Consider the following 18,385-nt stretch of genomic DNA (forward strand, 5'->3'; position numbering starts at 1 on the left):
AGATGAGCACCGCCCCCTAGAGTCAGGAACGACTAGCACATGTGTGCGAGGGGAATCTTTGCCTTTACCTTATTCTGACCAATTTGAGAGCCCAGGAAACAGAAGAATGATCTTCATGTGAAGCTAATCAGATGTGTGATAACCATTGGTTATACTCACTTTTAACTATCTTGAGTATCAGCAGAGCCTGTGATGAAGAGATCTTAAATTTTAACTTTTTATACTCTGACTGCTGAGTGTCTGAGAAGAATTATTTCCTATAAAAGCTTCCCATGATAATCCCATCCTATAGCGGGAAAGGGTTGCCTTTATTACTTATTTCTCTGACTGTAGCTTTATTTCTAATCCCCTTGGTTACCTGGCTGTTTATATCTTACTTTTGAAATACGTTGATGAAAATTCTAGAGTCATCCAGGTAAACTCTGAAGGTTGAGCCATGGCAACTGAACTTAGTTTTCGGGTTAGTTTTGAGACATTTCACTACTCATCCAAGCAGCAGCATCAGTCATACCTAGTTAGGTAGAGAGTTGTTGTTGTTAGTTTTAAAGTCATGTCCGACTCATCGTGACCTCATGGACAACATTCCTCCAGGCCTTCCTATCTTCTACCATCCTTGGGAGTCCATTGAAGCTCACGCTGACTGCTTTGGTGACTCCATCCAGCCACCTCCTTCTCTGTCGTTCCCTTCTTCTCTTACCCTCTATAGTTCCCAGCATGAGGCTCTTCTCCAGGGAGTCCTTCTTCCTTCTCATTAGGTGGCCAAAGTATTCTGAATTTCCTCTTCAGGATCTGGCCTTCTAAAGAGCAGTCAGGGTGGATCTCCTCTAGGACCGACTGGTTGGATCATCTGGCAGTCCAAGGGACTTGCAGGAGATAGATAGATAGATAGATAGATAGATAGATAGATAGATAGATAGATAGATAGATAGATAGACAGACAGACAGACAGACAGACAGACAGACAGACAGACAGACAGACAGACAGACAGACAGACAGATTAGTAATTGTTAGTTGGGAAGTTGTGTCCAGCCCATCACGACCCTATGGACCATGTTCCTCCAGGCCTTCCTGTCCTCTACCATCCTCTGGAGTCCATTCAAGCTCATGCCGACTGCTTCAGTGACTCCATCCAGCCACCTCCTTCTCTGCTGTCCCCTTCTTCTCTTGCCCTCCATCTTTCCCAGCATGAGGCTCTTCTCCAGGGAGTCCTTCTTCCTTCTCATTAGGTGGCCAAAGGATTTGAGTTTCCTCTTCAGGATCTGGCCTTCTAAAGAGCAGCCAGGGTTGATTTCCTCTAGGACTGACCGGTTGGATGACCTTGCAGTCCAAGGGACTCAATGCAGGAGTCTTCTTCTCCAGCACCAGAGTTCAAAGGCCTCCGTTCTTTGGCACTCAGCCTCCCTTATGATCCAACCTTCACAGCCATCCATTGCGACTGGGAAAACCACAGCCTTGACTAGATACACTTGTGTTGGCAGAGTCATTGAAATGTACCAACTCTTCCCAAAGCCATCTCAGGGGTTTCCTCCCCAAATCGGGTTGCAATATGGGAGTGAAGATGCAGCAAAATGTCTCAAACTAACAACAACCAAAATCCAGTTGCCATGATTCAGTCTTCAGACTACTTCTGAAATAAAGTTTTTCCCAACTGGATTTGATCTGAATTCGTACCTTTGGCGAGCGCACAAATAAAATAACTTGAGCTACGTGTCTGCCCCAGGTGGCTTACACTATGAATTTACACATGATATCCTGGCTCAAACTTTTCTGTTTTTTTACATACAGTATTTTCAGGGTTCTGAATTAGTGTTCAGTCTAGCTTAAAGAACTTTCAACACAAACTTATTTAATTGGCTTTTTTTTACAAAAATGGGTTGGACACAGTTATAAAGAAAATGTCTCTCAGTGATTATTGACATTATTTGATGAAAGAGGGATTAGACATACAAAATAGTTCCAGATGCGGGGGAATAAACAAAGATAGCTGTTAGTTTATTTTAGTTGTGAGTTCTCCAGAAGTAGCTGCTGTCCCCTTTCCCAGTAAACGGGATCAAACTGTTCTGCTAATATGTGAACGAAATGAACTATGAGTTGAAATACGAAGACGCCTAATTTAAGTCTTTTAAGGTGGAGTCTTTTTTTATTTTATTTTTGCCCCCTGGCTTGGAAATGTTTTGATCTGTTGGCATTTAAAAGATTTGTCTTAAGAGAATCGTAACACCCAGTTCTTTTATGCCTGCTGTGAATCAGCATTTGAAATGTGAATAATTGCTTGGTAATAAAATCTGCTCCTTCTCTGTTGGATCTGTGGTACCTGGATCTATTTCTGGCATTGAGGAACTGGTGTTGTGTATCACTTGCAAAGGTCAGAGCCAAAGAAGGAAAGATTGTGGAAAAGCACCCATGGATTATTTTTTTCTCGAGCCCTATGATTCTGTAAACATGAGGCCGAATTCTGTACTTTTGTATTCCTTTTTTTTTGGTCCTTGATTCCCTCCCAAATCCATTCTAGCCCTTCAGGTTCAGGAAAGTTGTAGGCCCACAGCAGTGACGTGTGGTGAGGTTTATGGCTGGTGAGGCAGCAATTTTTTTAGACTTGTGGATTTCAGCTCCCAGAATTCCACAGCCAGGCATGCTCAGTTCCGATTTAAAGTGACAGCATTTGTTTTTCTCCTTTGCTAAATAAGTTTCCTTCTTTCTTTTTCTTTTTCTTCTCCCTTCCCCTCCTTCCTCCCTCTCTCCCTCCCTCCCCCCTCTCTCAAACACACACACACACACACACACACACACACACACACACACACACACAAAGTTGCACCAGGAGGATGAAGTTTGAATTCCTCCCCTTCCCTCCGACCCACACATACCTTTTCCAGCTGTTTCAGAGAGGATTTCAACTCTGTTCTTGCCTGTCATCATGAAAAGAAAAAAAATGTAAAAGAAAAAAGGCAAGAGCTGAGATCAGGCTGGGCTAGTTGCTGCCAGAGTCACCGTGGATGGCTCTGCTTAACTGTTTAAAAAGCCTCTTAAAAAGCGCCCTCTACAGGAGGAGGCAGGAGAACGACGTGCCTCATCTACGTCAGGAATTTTTAAGCTTTTAACCCTTGCTTAACTCTGCTCAAGTGATCATAAAAAGTCAGACTAGATGAGGCACGTCGTTCTCCTGCCACCTCCTGTAGAGCGGGCTTTTTTAGAGGCTTTTTTAAACAGTTAAGCACTAAGCAGAGTCATCCACTGTGACTCTGGCAGCAACTAGCTCAGCCTTTTTCCTTTTACATTTTTTTTTTTTTCATGATGACAGTGGTGAGGCTCTGCCTCCCCTGACTGCACGTCCCTGGCCCACAGAGAGAAAAATCAATGGAGCTTGATGGCCAAATAGCATTTTCCATAAGAGTTCCTTGGTGTTCTCTCTAAACTTGCTTTCTTTATTGAATTCTACTGTATATAGTGCAGTATTAATTCAATATCAGGGGTTTTCAATTCAATATAGAATGTGATGTATAATGTACACTGAAGATGGCATTTAATTTCGTTGTACCCGGTGCAATGACAATAAAGTAAACTATAACTATAAAGGGACACGGTGGCTCAGTAGCTAAGACGCTGAGCTTGTTGATCAGAAAGGTCGGCAGTTTGGCGGTTCGAACCCCTAGTGCCGCGTAACAGAGTGAGATCCACTGACTTGTCCCAGCTTCTGCCAACCTAGCAGTTCGAAAGCACATAAAAATGCAAGTAGAAAAATAGGAAGGGAACAGCATCCGATGCGCCTTCGGGCGTTGAGTCATGCCAGCCACATGACCACGGAGGCATCTTCGGACAGCGCTGGCTCTTCGGCTTTGAAACGGAGATGAGCATCTATAGTTGTCAAACCAATCACTACAGTTGTTAAGTTTACTAACTTAACAGTTGGTAAACCTGTTGGTAAACACAATTGTTAAGTGAATCTTGACTTTGCTTGTCAGAAGTTGATCACGTAATCTCAGGAGAGTGCAACGGTCATAAATATACACCGTTTGCCAAGCGCCTGAATTTTAATCACAACTCGGATTCTGTAACGGTTATCGGTGTGAAAAACAGTCACGAGTCACTTTTTTCAGTGCTGTTGTAACTTCGAACGGTCATTAAACAAATGGTTGTACGTCAAGGACTACTAATGCTACTGTTTGCCACTGAAGTCATTCCATAAACAATCCACAGAAATATGTTGTTTCTTCCCTCCAAATCCCTTCTTATTCTGGAAATAGCACATACATAAATTTCTTCTCTATGGATTGGCCCACTAAAGCTAAAGGGTCGTGGTGGCTAAGAAGCTGAGCTTGTCGATCAGAAAGCTCGGCAGTTCGGCGGTTCGAATCCCTAGAGCCACGTAACGGAGGGAGCTCCCGTGACTTGTCCCAGCTTCTGCCAACCTAGCAGTTCGAAAGCACATAAAAAATGCAAGTAGAAAAATAGGAACCACCTTTGGTGAGAAGGGAACAGTGTTCTGTGCATCTTCGGCGTTTAATCAGGCCAGCCACATGACCACGGAGACGTCTTCGGACAGTGCTGGCTCTTGTGCTTTGAAATGGAGATGAGCACCGCCCCCTAGAGTCAGGAATGGCTAGCACATATGTGCGAGGGGAACCTTTACCTTTACCTTATCCCATCCCATTGCAAGTGGTAATTAGATTGAACTCTACAGCTTGAAATAAAAATAAAAAAAAACCAAGCTTGTTTCCTTAGCACAGTTCCAGGGTGGCTGCATGGAGCTATAATTTGGCAAGGTTTCCAGCCCTGGCATGGTGGGGTTGTTTTTTCCCCCTATTGAGAAGCCCAGCCAGGCGTGGGGAGAGGAAAATACTCTGGCATCAGGAGGGCAAATGGAAGCTGAACCTAGCAGAGCAGACTGCCTGGCTGGATGTTCTGTGCAATATTGGACATACTGTCATAAAAGCATATCCTTTTCCTGGTTCCTCTCAGAGCAATTCTGGAATAGTAAATGGCTCAAGAATTCCCCAGACTGCTTTATTGGTTCCTGTCCACAAGAGGCTAAGGGGGAAACCGTGGTCAGGCATGGATTTGGAGCTCAGCCAATATCTGGATAGAACTATGATCAAGCATCTGTTTCCTTTGTATATTTCGTCAGCTGAATAATTAATACACCACAGAGCTGTGATTGGAGATAACAGAATTGGAAGGGACCTTGGAGGTCTTCTAGTCCAACCCCCTGCTCAAGCAGGAAACCCTATCCGTTTCAGACAAATGGTTGTCCAGTCTCTTCTTAAAAACCTCAGGTCTTGGAGCATTCACAACTTCTGGAGGCAAATTGTTCCACCAATTAATCGTTCTCACTGTCAGGAAGTTTCTCCTTCATTCCAGGTTGCTTCTCTCCTTGATTAATAATACCATACCATACTTCACCAGAGTTGGAAGGGACCTTGGAGGTCTTCTAGTCCAACCCCTTGCCCAGGCAGGAAACCCTATACCGTTTCAGACAAATGGCTATCCAACATCTTCTTAAAGGCTTCCAGTGTTGGGGCATTCACAACCTCTGGAGGCAACTTCTGTTCCACTGATTAATTGTCCTCACTGTCAGGAAATTTATCCTCAGTTCTAAGTTGCTTCTCTCCTTGATTAGTTTCCACCCATTGCTTCTTGCCCTGCCCTCAGGTGCCTTGGAGAATAGCTTGACTCCCTCTTCTTTGGGGCATCCCCTGAGATATTGGAAGACTGCTATTGTGTCTCCCCTAGTTCTCCTTTTTATTAAATTAGACATACCCAGTTCCTGCAACCGTTCTTCATATGTTTTAGTCTCCAGTCCCCTAAACCTCTTTGTTGCTCTTCGCTGCACTCTTTTTAGAGTCTCCACATCTTTTCTACATCGTGGTGACCTAAACTTGGATGCCGTATTCTAAGGATGGCCTTACCAAGGCATTATGAAGTGGTGTTAACACTTTGCACGGTGGACTCTTCTGTTTCCCTGTTCTGACATGTGACAGATTTTGTGAGCTGGGCTCCAATCCACTTTTGCTGCATCCTGAAAAGAAATTCCATGACTTAATCGTCCCTATCTGCAGATAAAGGAAAAGGCAATGGTGCGGTGGTCTAGAGGTAGAGTTCTCGCTTCACAATCAGGGGGCTGTGAGTTCGATCCTAGGTAGTGGCAGATATTTCTCTCTCTGGCCACACTGAGAATATATCTGCTGAACCAAACTCCGCATTGGTGACAAGAAGGGCATCCGGCCATTAAAACACTCTGCTAGCTCCATTCCGTTACCCAGACGCCATCCCACAAGAGATTATGGCAGCGGTCACCAGCTGGTGGTCCATGAAAATTTTTTGATGGTTTGCAGAAAAATTATTTGCATTTTTTATATTGCACTAAATCAGGGGTCCTCATACTAACGGCCCCTGGGCCAAATACATGCAATGAATGCTTGTGTCCCTGAGTCACCCCCTTCGGGGTCTTTTTGTGTGGGTCGGAGGGGGGCAGAAATTCGAACTTGGGGTCTGCTTCTGCTTCCTAGTGCGGGGCCTTGGGCGAAGGCTGGAGGGACGCATCGCTGGTGGCGAAGAGCCGGAGGGCCTCGTTCCAGTGGGGCTGCATCATGGCCTGGAACTGGCTGACCATCTCAGCCTGCTGAGACTCCAGGCGCCAGCACCTGGCCTTGCAGTCCCGCAGGTCTTCCCTCTGCTTGGAAAGCCTATGCTCCTAGTCCTCAGTGAGGTGCTTCTGCTGAGCCTCGTTCCTCAAATCCAATTTGAACTGAGCTGTTTTGCCAGCTATTTCTCCTGGTGGCTGCTTAGCTCCAGCAATTGGAACAGGCAGGCGAGGAAGGGCTGGGAGGGGAGGGCGAGCAGAGGCAGGCGAGGCGCCCCTCAACTTGAGTGACATTGAGTTGCCCACGCCCACCCAGTCACATGACCACCTAGCCACGCCCACCCATCTGGTCATTAGGCAGATCATATATTAGTGATCCGCGGGATTTAAAATTGTGAATGTAGTGGTCCCTGGGGTCCGAAAGGATGGGGATCCCTGGATTATGGGATTATTAAAGGAAAATGACATATGATCTACAGATAAAGGAAAAGCATATTGGGCTTGCAGAGGGATGTGCAACAAAGTTCTTAAAGGACAAGGAAGCCATTGAAGAGTTTTGGCAGGGTGTGTGAGAGTTGAATTGGGGAGTGGAATGGAGGGTGCTGAAAAAGGGCACTTTCAGCTGGCTGGCATCCTGACTAGCACTGGTACACAGTGCTAGTAGGATATCGGTGGGAGGCGTTCTTGGAACCGTTCCCCTTGGCTCGGTGTTTGCAAGCTACTCCAGGCCTTCTAAAGAGGATGCTGTACCACAGGGCTGGGTTCCTGCCAGTTTCTAACCTCTTCTATAGAAGAGGTTCCCCAAATCTACCATGCCGTTTTAGAACGGTTCCAGCTCCCTACCTCTGCCCGTCTGCACATCATCAAGATGAAGAGCGAGAGGAGGAATTCTGGGAGTTGAAGTCCGCAAATCTTAAAGCTGTCAAGTTTGAACACCCCTGGGGGGGGAGTTTTCCAAAGGGTTAGGGGTGCAAAGGTCTTGTAACTTGACAGTTTTAAGACTTGCGTGCTTCAAATGCCAGAGTTTCTGAGCCAACATTTTGGTTGCTAAGCAAGAGCGTTGTTAAGTGAGTTTCACCACATTTTACAAGTTGGCCACGCCCACCCGGTCACATGGCCATCAAGCCACTCCCACAAAGCAGGCCACTCCTACAGAAGAGGTTCTAAAAAATTTGAACCCATCACTGCTGTACCAAGGAAACCTCTCTCGACCGGTTGGGTGGGACACATTCTTTATTGCACACACACATGATGGAAACACGGCAAGGGATGCCGGAGACCATCACTGCTTCCTGCCGTGTGGGTTTGGAGGAGGAGGAGGAGGCCCCTTAGAAAAACAAACAAACGGTAGGACTTCCTGCGTTGCCCTTCCCAAGGAAGTATTTTTTTCCCTGGTTAGGTGTTTTTTTTAAAAAAAAAGGATTTCTTTGCCAATATCGAAGGATCTAAAGAGAGTCTCTGTCTCCAAAAGCTGCTGCTAAGGAGGCGCAGTGGAAAAACAGTTTTCCCTCCTTTCTTAAAAAAAACAAAAAAAACCAAAACACTTGTCCCAGTTTCCCAAAGGATTCTGACAAGCACGCTCCAAAAACAGAATGGGTTGGGCTGGGCAGAGTGGATACTTAATGGGGCTTTCCTTACATAAGGAGGAGGAGGAGGAGGAGGAGGAGGAAGTGGCTGAACCGAAAAAGATCAGGGATCTGTGGCTAAACTATACAGCCTACTGCACTCTGCAAACTGGGGAGAGATGACTACCTAGCACAGGGATGGCGAAGCTTTTCGGTACCGAGTGCCCAAACCGGAACACATGTGCATGTATGTGCACGAGCCGGAGCACTGTAAACCCAAAGAACAGCTAGCTGGCGTGCAGGCTGCTTTGGGGGCATTTTCAGGTCATTTTTGGTCTGAAAAACGCCCTGAAAAATGCCCCAGAAATGGCCTGAAAATGCCTCCGAAGATGCACCTGAAAACGGCCTGAAAATGGCCCTGAAAATGCCCTGGAAATGGCCTGAAAACGGCCCGGAAAATGCTTCTGAAAGTGGTCTGAAAAGGGCCCAGAAATGGCCTGAAAACAGCCCGGAAAATGCTCCTGAAAATGGTCCAGAAAATGCCCCGGAAAATGCCCTGAAAACGGACTGGAAATGGCCTGAAAACCGCCCAGAAAATACTCCTGAAAACGGCCTAAAAACGGACCGGAAAATGCCCCTGAAAATGGTCTGAAAACGGCCCGGAAAATGCTCCTGAAAACAGCCTGAAAATGGCCCAGAAAATGCCTCGGAAAATGCCCTGAAAACGGCCTGGAAATGGCCTGAAAACCACCCAGAAAATGCTCCTGAAAATGGCCCGGAAAATGCCCCTGAAAATTGCCTGGAAATGGCCTGAGAACGCCCCAGAAAATGCCCCTGAAAACGGCTTGAAAATGGCTCAGAAATGTCCTGGAAAATGGCCGGAAAACAGGCCAAAAATGGACTGGTTTTTGCCTGTTTTCATGCTGTTTTCAAGGCCTTTTTTGGCCCAAAAATGCCCCAGAAATGGCCTGAAAATGACCTGAAAATGGTCCAGAAATGGCCCTGAAAACGGCCTGGAAATGGTCCAGGAAATGGCCCAGAAACAACCTGAAAACAGCCCGGAAAATGGGCCTGAAAACGGCCAGAAAATCAGCTCAGAAACAGCCCAGAAAATAGCTGGAAAACGGCTCAAAAATGGTCTGGTTTTTGGCTGTTTTCAGGCCATTTTCTGGCGCTCCGGTGTGCACAAAGACCAGGTGGCTGGCGCCATCACATGTTTTGTCAAACATGTACAGAATAGCAGGATAGAAGTATGAAGATGGACATGAACAAAGGACATGAATAAATAGGGACAGGAGGACAGGGATGGTAGGCACGCTGGTGCGCTTATGCACGCCCCTTTAGGGGCCTCTTAGGAATGGGGTGAGGTCCACGGGAGACAGTTTAAGGTTGAAGCTGTGGGGTTTTTTTTCATTAAAGTTTTTAATTTTTTCATTTTCATAACATATAATCCCATGTCTACTATTACATAACCAACATCATATTGTATTATTAAATGTTTACATCAATTCATCTTACCATCAACTCCCAAAAACCAATTATTGGCTCTTCTGCTCTCCATACACCATATTTGTACCTTCTCCATCACTTCCTTCTCCCTCTCTCCTCCTCCTCCCTACCTCCTTTCTTCCCTCTGTCTTCCTTCCCTTCTCTACTTCCCCTTCCTCTCTCCTTCTCCTCTCTTCCCTTCCACTCCTCCTTTCTCTCCTCCTCTTCCCCCCTCCTGTCCTCTTCTCCTATCCCTCTCTTCTTCCCTTACCTTTGTCCTCTACTTCCCATTCTTCATCTCATTTACCATATTTTCAGAGTATAAGACGCACATTTTTTTCCTCAAAAAAGAGGCTGAAAATCTGGTTGCTTCTTATACACCGAATACAGCATTTTTTGCCTCCCAAAGCCCTGCCTCCTTCACCAAACTGACCGTGCAGAGTCTGTAGGAGGCTTTCAGAGAGCTCCTGGGGGCTGGGGAGGGCAGAAATAAGCAACAAATTGCCCCCCCCCAGCCCCCAGCACCACTCTATAATCCTCCATAAGGCTATGCATTCAATTTTTTTTGACAAAAAACGGCCTGTTTTTGCAAAAAATGGGCCATTTTTTTGCTCATTTTTGGGGCCCTCGCTCCCCTAGGAGCACTCTGCAAGCCCCCCAAGGCTATTCATGCCTTTTTTTTGAAAGAGTGCAAAAACTCCCCCCCCCTTTTGGAAAGCTCTTTAACTGATGGATGAGAATTACATTGATCAAGTGTTGTGTTAGCAGAAACACCTACCTATCTACTGTATTTCTCTATTTCTCTCTCTCTATCCCTCTCCCTCCCTCCCTCCCTACACACACACACTGTCTCTCTCCCTACCTACCTACTGTATTTCTCTATCCCTCTATCCCTTTATCTACCTACCTACCTAACTACTCTCTCTCTCTCCCTACCTATCTACTCTATTTCTCTCTCTATCCCTCTACCTACCAACCTACCTACTCTCTCTCCCCCTACCTACCTACTGCATTTCTCTCTTTCTCTCTCTCTCTCCCTATCCCTTTATCTACCTACCTACCTAACTACTCTCTCTCCCCCTACCTACCTACTGCATTTCTCTCTTTCTCTCTCTCTCTCCCTATCCCTTTATCTACCTACCTACCTAACTACTCTCTCTCCCCCTACCTACCTACTGTATTTCTCTCTCTTTCTCTCCCTGTCTATCCCTCTATCTACCTACCTACTTTTTAAAAAATTTGCCTCTTCAAAACCTTGGTGCATCTTATACACCGGTACATCTTATACTCCGAAAAATACGGTACTTGGTGTATTTCAGCTTCTGAGCGAGCTCCATTTTATGTTGATGGTATTTATAATTCCTTTTCAATATACATATTTAATTTTTCTCCTCCTTTTAGTAAAAAAACCAATATAACAGAAAAGTATACATATATAGTCATTGTGTGCTTTTAAATACCCCCCCCCCCCACCAACCTAATTTTGGCCAAGATGTAGACCTGGTTATAATTCCCCACTATTCTCATCATTATCTTTATATAATTATACATCCTTACATGCCCCCAATTTGTGATTCTGTCTTTTTATCTCAATAGTTTCCCATTGTAAGTATATTTCATGTTCCCTCTCCATTTTTCATACCTTGGATTTGATTACCTTTAATCAAATCTTAATTATCTCTAGATGGCAATCCTTGCTGTTCAATGTTCATTACACTTCCCTTAATCTATTATATAAAATAACAAGCGGTAAACATCTCATTTTGTTCATCATCTTAAAAGTTCTATATATGTCCATGTTTCATATATTTTGACCCATGCTTAGTTATCCTTCTATTGTCATATTCAATCAATTTGTAATTCAATTTACTTATCATGTTAAAAAGGTGGATCACAAACCTCTGCTTTACAACCTCCCCATATCAGTTTCATATTTACCCATATTCCATATATTTTAACCTTTATTTAGCTATCTTTCCATTATCATTTTCAACCAGTTAGCAACTCCATTTTATTGTCATATTTAGGAATAAAGCCCTTATCTTAACTTTATATTTTCCCATATAATAGTTTCTAGTTATCTGGTTTTTTTTCCTAGTAAGTCTTTTGTCCCACTTATCTGTTCCTGTCTTCTCCCTTTTCTTTATTTTGACACATCCACTCTCTTCAATTTTCCCCAGGTCACCATCAAAAGGTTATTTGATATTTCTCTTTGTTGGGGCATAATCTCCTATTTCAATTTTCCTTATGCCACTAACAACCTTCAAAACCACCTGTCTGCTTCCCCCCCCCCTTTTGTTGAGACACCTCCCCTTTCCACAATTTTCCCTACACCACTGCCGGGACCAATGGAGTTTTTTCTCTGCTTTTTATTTCCCTCCGTTTCTGCCCCTTTATTGCCTTGCCCCCCTTCTTCTTTGAAATCTTCTTCAGATATCTGCTTCTCTGGATTCAGAATTCTATTTAGGCTTGATAGTAATGATTTATGCATATTTTTTATAATTTTACGTAGTTCTTCAAATTCCCGGTTTTCCATGATGTCCAGTTCCAAAGTTACAGTTAGTTATACAGTTCTTATTTCAGAGTTCTGTTCCACCTTAAATTTATCTGCTTCAGTTGCTGTGGGAAAGAACGATGGGACCCATCAGATTTTTGTTCTTCCTTAATGTCCAGTTCCAAAATTGCAGTTAGTTATACAAGTCTTATTTCGAGATACTGGTCCCGCTTAAATTTAATTCAAACCGGAAGACAAGCTGGGGCCATCTTAATCTTTTGCTGAGAGAAAAAAAAAGAAAAAACCTAGACAAAACAAAAAAGAACCTTTGTATTTCCCAGTTCTTGATTCTGTTATTATTCTGTTATTATTCTTTCCATTGCCTGGTCCGGTCCCTTGTAGCTGCTCACAATATATCACTTGGAACAAATTTGCAAACAGCGATTCGGGTATTTGTCTTTGCCTTCTACTTTTCCAAATTCTGATTTATGGCAGTTGGTTAATTAAAACTTCCCACACAGTCAAAGTTAGGTTATCAGTTATCAGTAAGAAGAAGTGTTTTTTTTTTGTGTTAAGATATAGTAGTTGGAAAAAATTCAAACAGAATAAATCCTTCAGAATGTTTGGTTTCTATTTCAAATCCAAAACCAAGTTTAGAGTTTATATTTGAGTGTGTTTGTCATTTCTCTGCTTTCTCCTTTCTGTCCGAAATTGTTTCAAATAAATAACTTTTGGGGGCCTGATGTTTCAACCCTCCATTTCCACTTTTTTTCTTTCTTTCTTTTTGGAAAAAACCAGATCTGACCATCAATATTATTTATGTTCTCAAGATTTCTTTGCTTTTTCCAGGTTTGATTTATGGCTGTGGGTTAGATAAATTTTCTTACCGGTCTTTCAACTCTTCCACACCCTCCTGTTTCATTTGGTTTGACAAGAAGCCAGCATCTTGTCAGCCATATTGCAGACTGCCACTCCGACTCCAATTCATAAGCAAATCTCCTACCTGCAAGAGACCTGTTGCCTCCCTCTGGGTCTGGTGAGATGCTGCCCTTTTTCGCCCCCTCCCTCCGGTCTGATCCAAAAAGGATCTTGGAATTGGTTTGTCAGACAGGGTTCACGTGAGGCTCTTGAGAGCCCACATCCCCCACGTCTGTTCAGCTGGAGCACTTCCGGTCGAATCCCGAAGCTGTGGGGGTTTGAGGATGTAACAACAGAGTCAGGTAGAGCATTCCAGGCATTGACCACTGTTGCTGAAGTCGTATTTTCTGCAATCGAGTTTGGAGCGGTTTCCCTTGAGTTTGTATCAATTGTTTGCTAATGTATTATTGAGGTTGAAACTGAAGTAGTCATTGACAGGTAGGACATTGTAGCAGACAATTTTGTGTACTGTGCTTTGGTCAGACCGTAGGCGGCGCAGTTCCAGATTGTCCAAGCCCAAAATTTCAAGCCTAGTGGCATAAGACATAAGGCATAAGGCATAATAATATTGCGAGCAAAGGAGTGGAGGACTCTTCTCGTGAAATACCTCTGGACCAGCTCAATTGTATTAATGTCCAATATACAGTGTAGATTCCAGTTAGGAATCCACACTGTATATAGATAGTTTCTATATGGTTAGGTTGTACATGGTTAGGTTGTAAATGGTGAAGTTGTACATGGTTGGGCTGTACATGGTGAGGTTCTACATGGTTGGGTTGTACATGGTGAGGTTGTACATGGTTGGGCTGTACATGATTATGTTATACATGGTTGGGTTGTACATGGTGAGGTTGTACATGGTGAGGTTGTACATGGTTGGGCTGTACATGATTATGTTGTACATGGTTGGGTTGTACATGGTGAGGTTGTACATGGTTGGGCTGTACATGGTTCGGTTGTACATGGTTGGGTTGTACATGGTGAGGTTGTACATGGTTGGGCTGTACATGGTGAGGTTGTACATGGTGAGGTTGTACATGGTTGGGTTGTACATGGTGAGTTAGTACATGGTGAGGTTGTACATGGTGAAGTTGTATATGGTTGGATTGTACATGGTTAGGTTGTACATTGTTGGGTTGTACATGGTGAGGTTGTACATCGTGAGGTTGTACATGGTTGGGCTGTACATGGTTAGGTTGTACATGGTTGGGTTGTACATGGTGAGGTTATACATGGTTGGGTTGTACATGGTTAGGTTGTACATGGTTGGGTTGTACATGGTTAGGTTGTACATGATTGGGTTGTACATGGTGAGGTTATACATGGTTGGGTTGTACATGGTTAGGTTGTACATGGTTGGGTTGTACATGGTTAGGTTGTACATGATTGGGTTGTACATAATTAGGTTGTATATGGTTAGGTTGGACAGCTCTGAATCCATTTCCAGCTTTTATTTGGAGCAGGGCTTGGCCCTGGGAAACGCAAAGAAATTCCAAGGAGAGGATGTGAGGATGTGAATTGTGAAGAGAGGGAAAAAATGAATAATTCAAAATTTCAGATTAAGATGGGAGGGAAGGGCTGTGAAGAGCAGCGGGGGTTCAGTTGGAAAGTTGAGGCTGGGTAGGCCTGATAGGGAGATTGGCAGAAGATTGCGAGGAAGGTGGGAATGGGGTGGGGGCCCCAAGTGTATTTTTATGCATTCGGGGAAACAACAGATGGATTTAACAGACGTTTGGGTGGGGAAGGAGAAGAGATTCTGAAAAGTCAGAAAGGCAGTTTGTGGAGGAGGGGGGGGATGCTGTAAAGACTGGGGATTGCTGTTCGAGATTTCGGGGTTTTGCATTTGCATTGGGCTTTGCAAAGCCACAGAGTGGATATTTCTCCTTGTGGTCATTTGGTTTCCCTTTGAGGGAAACACGTGATTGGCAAGGCAGCATCCAATACAGTAAACTCACCAGGCTGTGTTTAAAATGCTTCTAGAAGAGAGTCTCTCCTTCTTTGGGACGGATTGGTTCACTAGCAGACATTTTTAAATTTATTTCGTTGCTTTTTCCAAAACATTTTGCTAAAGTTCACTTCCCTGTACTTTTAACCGTGTAGTTTGGGCCTGCCTCTTCAGGGGCAGAGAATCAGGCAGGACACATTCAGCTCAGCTATGCGTTCCCGACTCTAGGGGGCGGTGCTCATCTCCGTGTCAGAGACGAAGAGCCAGCGCTGTCCGAAGACGTCTCCGTGGTCATGTGGCTGGCATGACTCATTGCCGAAGGGGCACGGAATTAGGTTTCTTTTAAAGATAAAATTTAAAAAAGGCAAATGGGAAAGCCAAGACTTGGATCTCAGGTGCTTAATCGGAACAGAACCAAACTAAATTTAGTTTAGTTTGGTGAACAAGCCCCTCTTAGCCTCCTGAAGTTTTTGATTGGTTATACGCAAGGGAAATGGATGGAGATCAATTTCTGGTCATCGTCTGTGCTACAACTCAAAGGAGCATCTTTTGAGTGATTTAGAGATGGGGGTGTTGTTTTACCAGCTTTTGCAACACTGGTCTGTATTTCCCTTTAACAAATTGCAGTGAATTTTTTCCCCCTCTGCCATTTCTCTTGTTCTGACCTAGGCTTCCCCAAAAATCACGAGGCAGAGTCCTGGTCCTGACAAAACCCCTTTTATTAAACGAATGTGAATTCCTCTCCTTCGCATTCAGCCAAGGCTTGGCAAACAGTCTTTCAAAGGAATATTTATGACTACAGACCTTATCTATCTTGGAAAGCTGCCATGTAATATTTCCCAACTGAGGTTTCTGTGCAAGGAAAGACTGGCACAGAGTCTCTCGGAGATTCAGGACAGATCTTCACACTCCTGAAACAAATGTAACGACTGAACGAACAAATTGTTTCCTGCAAAAGCCCCCTCCCCTTTCGCTCCTCGTTTATTTCCTATGGGAGGGGCCAATCACCTTCCACCGGTGGCTTTACTCCCAAGTCGACCCTGATTTCTGAGCCGTTCTTTTCTTCTGGCAGCTCTGCGCATGCGCACACTGGGAACAGGCTCCAGCTGTTCCTCTGCCTCACTGCTGTCTAGCTCCAAAGGCAGCTGATCACCACCAGATGGCCATGGCCCCCTCTCTGCCTCTGACGCAGAGCCCTCATCTGAGCCTTCCCCAGCCTCCAGGACTGGCCCATGTTCCTCCCCAACCTCCTCACTGTCCGACTCTGCTTCCTGCTCCGCTGGCGGCCCGCACCTCTGTCATTCCAGGATTCTGAGTAAAAAGTCATGGCTGTCTTAATTCTCCCCTCCACACACACACTTTTCTTCCTTCTTCATTTTCTATCTGTCTGCCTCTCTGCTTAATAAAGTCACCTACCTGTCTTTGTGGAGTTCGTTCTGGCGAGATCTCTCTGAGCAAAAATGATCAAGAGGTTGCCTTCTTCCTCCCTCTGTACTTTTTGGATCAAGGCTCCTTGGAGAAACCGAATTTACGTTTCATCCCTTCTCCTTAAGTATGGAAAATGACTCCAGCCTGCTGACTTTGATAACGTTTTCTGGTGTGTGTGTGAGTTGGAACTTTTTTACTTTGTACTGTCTGGAAGAGGGAGTCTTTCGTACCATGACTGGTATTGTAGTTAAAAATGCATTACGCACAGGTCTTTTTCAAACCGCCCCACTGCAACAGGTCAGTTTTAGTTGATTATTGAGTCGCTTTAGAACTTTGGCCTCTTTTTAAAAAGAATGTGTGTAGACTGCTTCTCCAGGATGCGATGGCTCAGTGGCTAAGATGCTGAGATCCCACGATTAGAAGCTGGACTGGAATGTTGGAAAAACAAATGTTGGCATAGCTGGCACCTCCATGTTCTTGCCAAGCAAACCATATGGACATATCTGTCAAGTTGCCAAGACTTGGCTCAATCGCTTTTTTAAAAAAAAAATCCTACTTTTTAATTACAACATATAATTACAACCATGGGGGGAACGGTGGCTCGGTGGCTAAGACACTGAGCTTGTCGATCAGAAAGGTCGGGGGTTTGGCCGTTCGAATCCCTCGGGCCGCATAACGGAGGGAGCTCCCGTGACTTGTCCCAGCTTCTGCCAACCTAGCAGTTCAAAAACATGCCAAAAATGCAAGTAGATAGGAACTACCTTTGGTGGGAAGGGAATAACGTTCGGTGCACCTTCGGCATTGAGTCATGCTGGCCACATGACCATGGAGACGTCTTCGGACAGTGCTGGCTCTTTGGCTCTGAAATGGAGATATGCACCGCCCTCTAGAGTCGGGAACGACCAGCACCTATGTGCGAGGGGAACCTTTACCTTTTACCTTTTATAAACAACCACCATCTCCTCCCCTCCTTCTGATTGATTAAGGCTCATGGACGGAGATGGTCCCCCCCCCTCCATCATCTGCTCTGGGAATCTTTAAAATGGACAAAGCTGAAGATCGAACTACTTCTGCGAACAAAGTCAGGGCTCCATTACAAAGTTCTGGTCCTCCGACTTGAGTCACCCTGTAGAATCAGCAAAGTCAAGAGCAGGAAGTCAAGGTCCCAGGATTGAGAATCTGATTAAGATGTCTTTTCCCCCTCCCCTTGTTTAAGAGCCCATTCCTTGACATTCGGGGGCACGTACGGATTTGCTTCTTCATTTAGGCTTGACGTTGTGTCTTCATTTACTCTGGCTTTCTTAAAAGATGTTAAGTTAATTAACAGGTGCTTAGAAGAGGTTAATTCAAGGTTCTGGTTGTCACTTTTAAAGTACTTCATGGCTTGAGACCAGGTTATCTAAGGGACCGACTCTTACTGGTTACATCTACCCGACCCAGCAGAGCAGGGAGGCAGGGAATGTTGCAGGTCCCATCCCTGAGGGAGATGCACTTGGTGGGACCTAGAAGAAGGGCCTTCTCCATGGTGGCTCCCTCTCTCTGGGACATCATTCCCCCAGAGATTAGAATGGCCCCCCACTCTCAGGAAGGCACTAAAGACCTGGTTCTGCCAAGAGGCTTGGGGAACCCAGAGCAGGATGGAGCCCATTAAATAGCTCGCCGGGTCAGGGGTTGAGAGGTGGGGGGCTGATTTTGTTGTACTGTATTAATTTATTTGATTCCCTTTGTTAGTTTTTATTGTTTTAAATGTGGTTTTATATTCTGTAAGCCGCCTTGAGTCGCCACGGGAGAATAGGTTGCAACATAAATTCAATAAATAAAATAAATAAGTACAGCAGTCAGCCATAATAGCTGCCCAGTGCTAACTTCTGACTTTAAGTCAGAAGTCTGACTTCTTTTTTAAAAAACAACATTTTTAAATTGTTTTTATTACACACACAAAGAAAGAAAAAAAACCGAATCACCT

Source organism: Thamnophis elegans, chromosome 15 (assembly GCF_009769535.1).
Source record: "Thamnophis elegans isolate rThaEle1 chromosome 15, rThaEle1.pri, whole genome shotgun sequence".
NCBI lineage: Eukaryota > Metazoa > Chordata > Lepidosauria > Squamata > Colubridae > Thamnophis > Thamnophis elegans.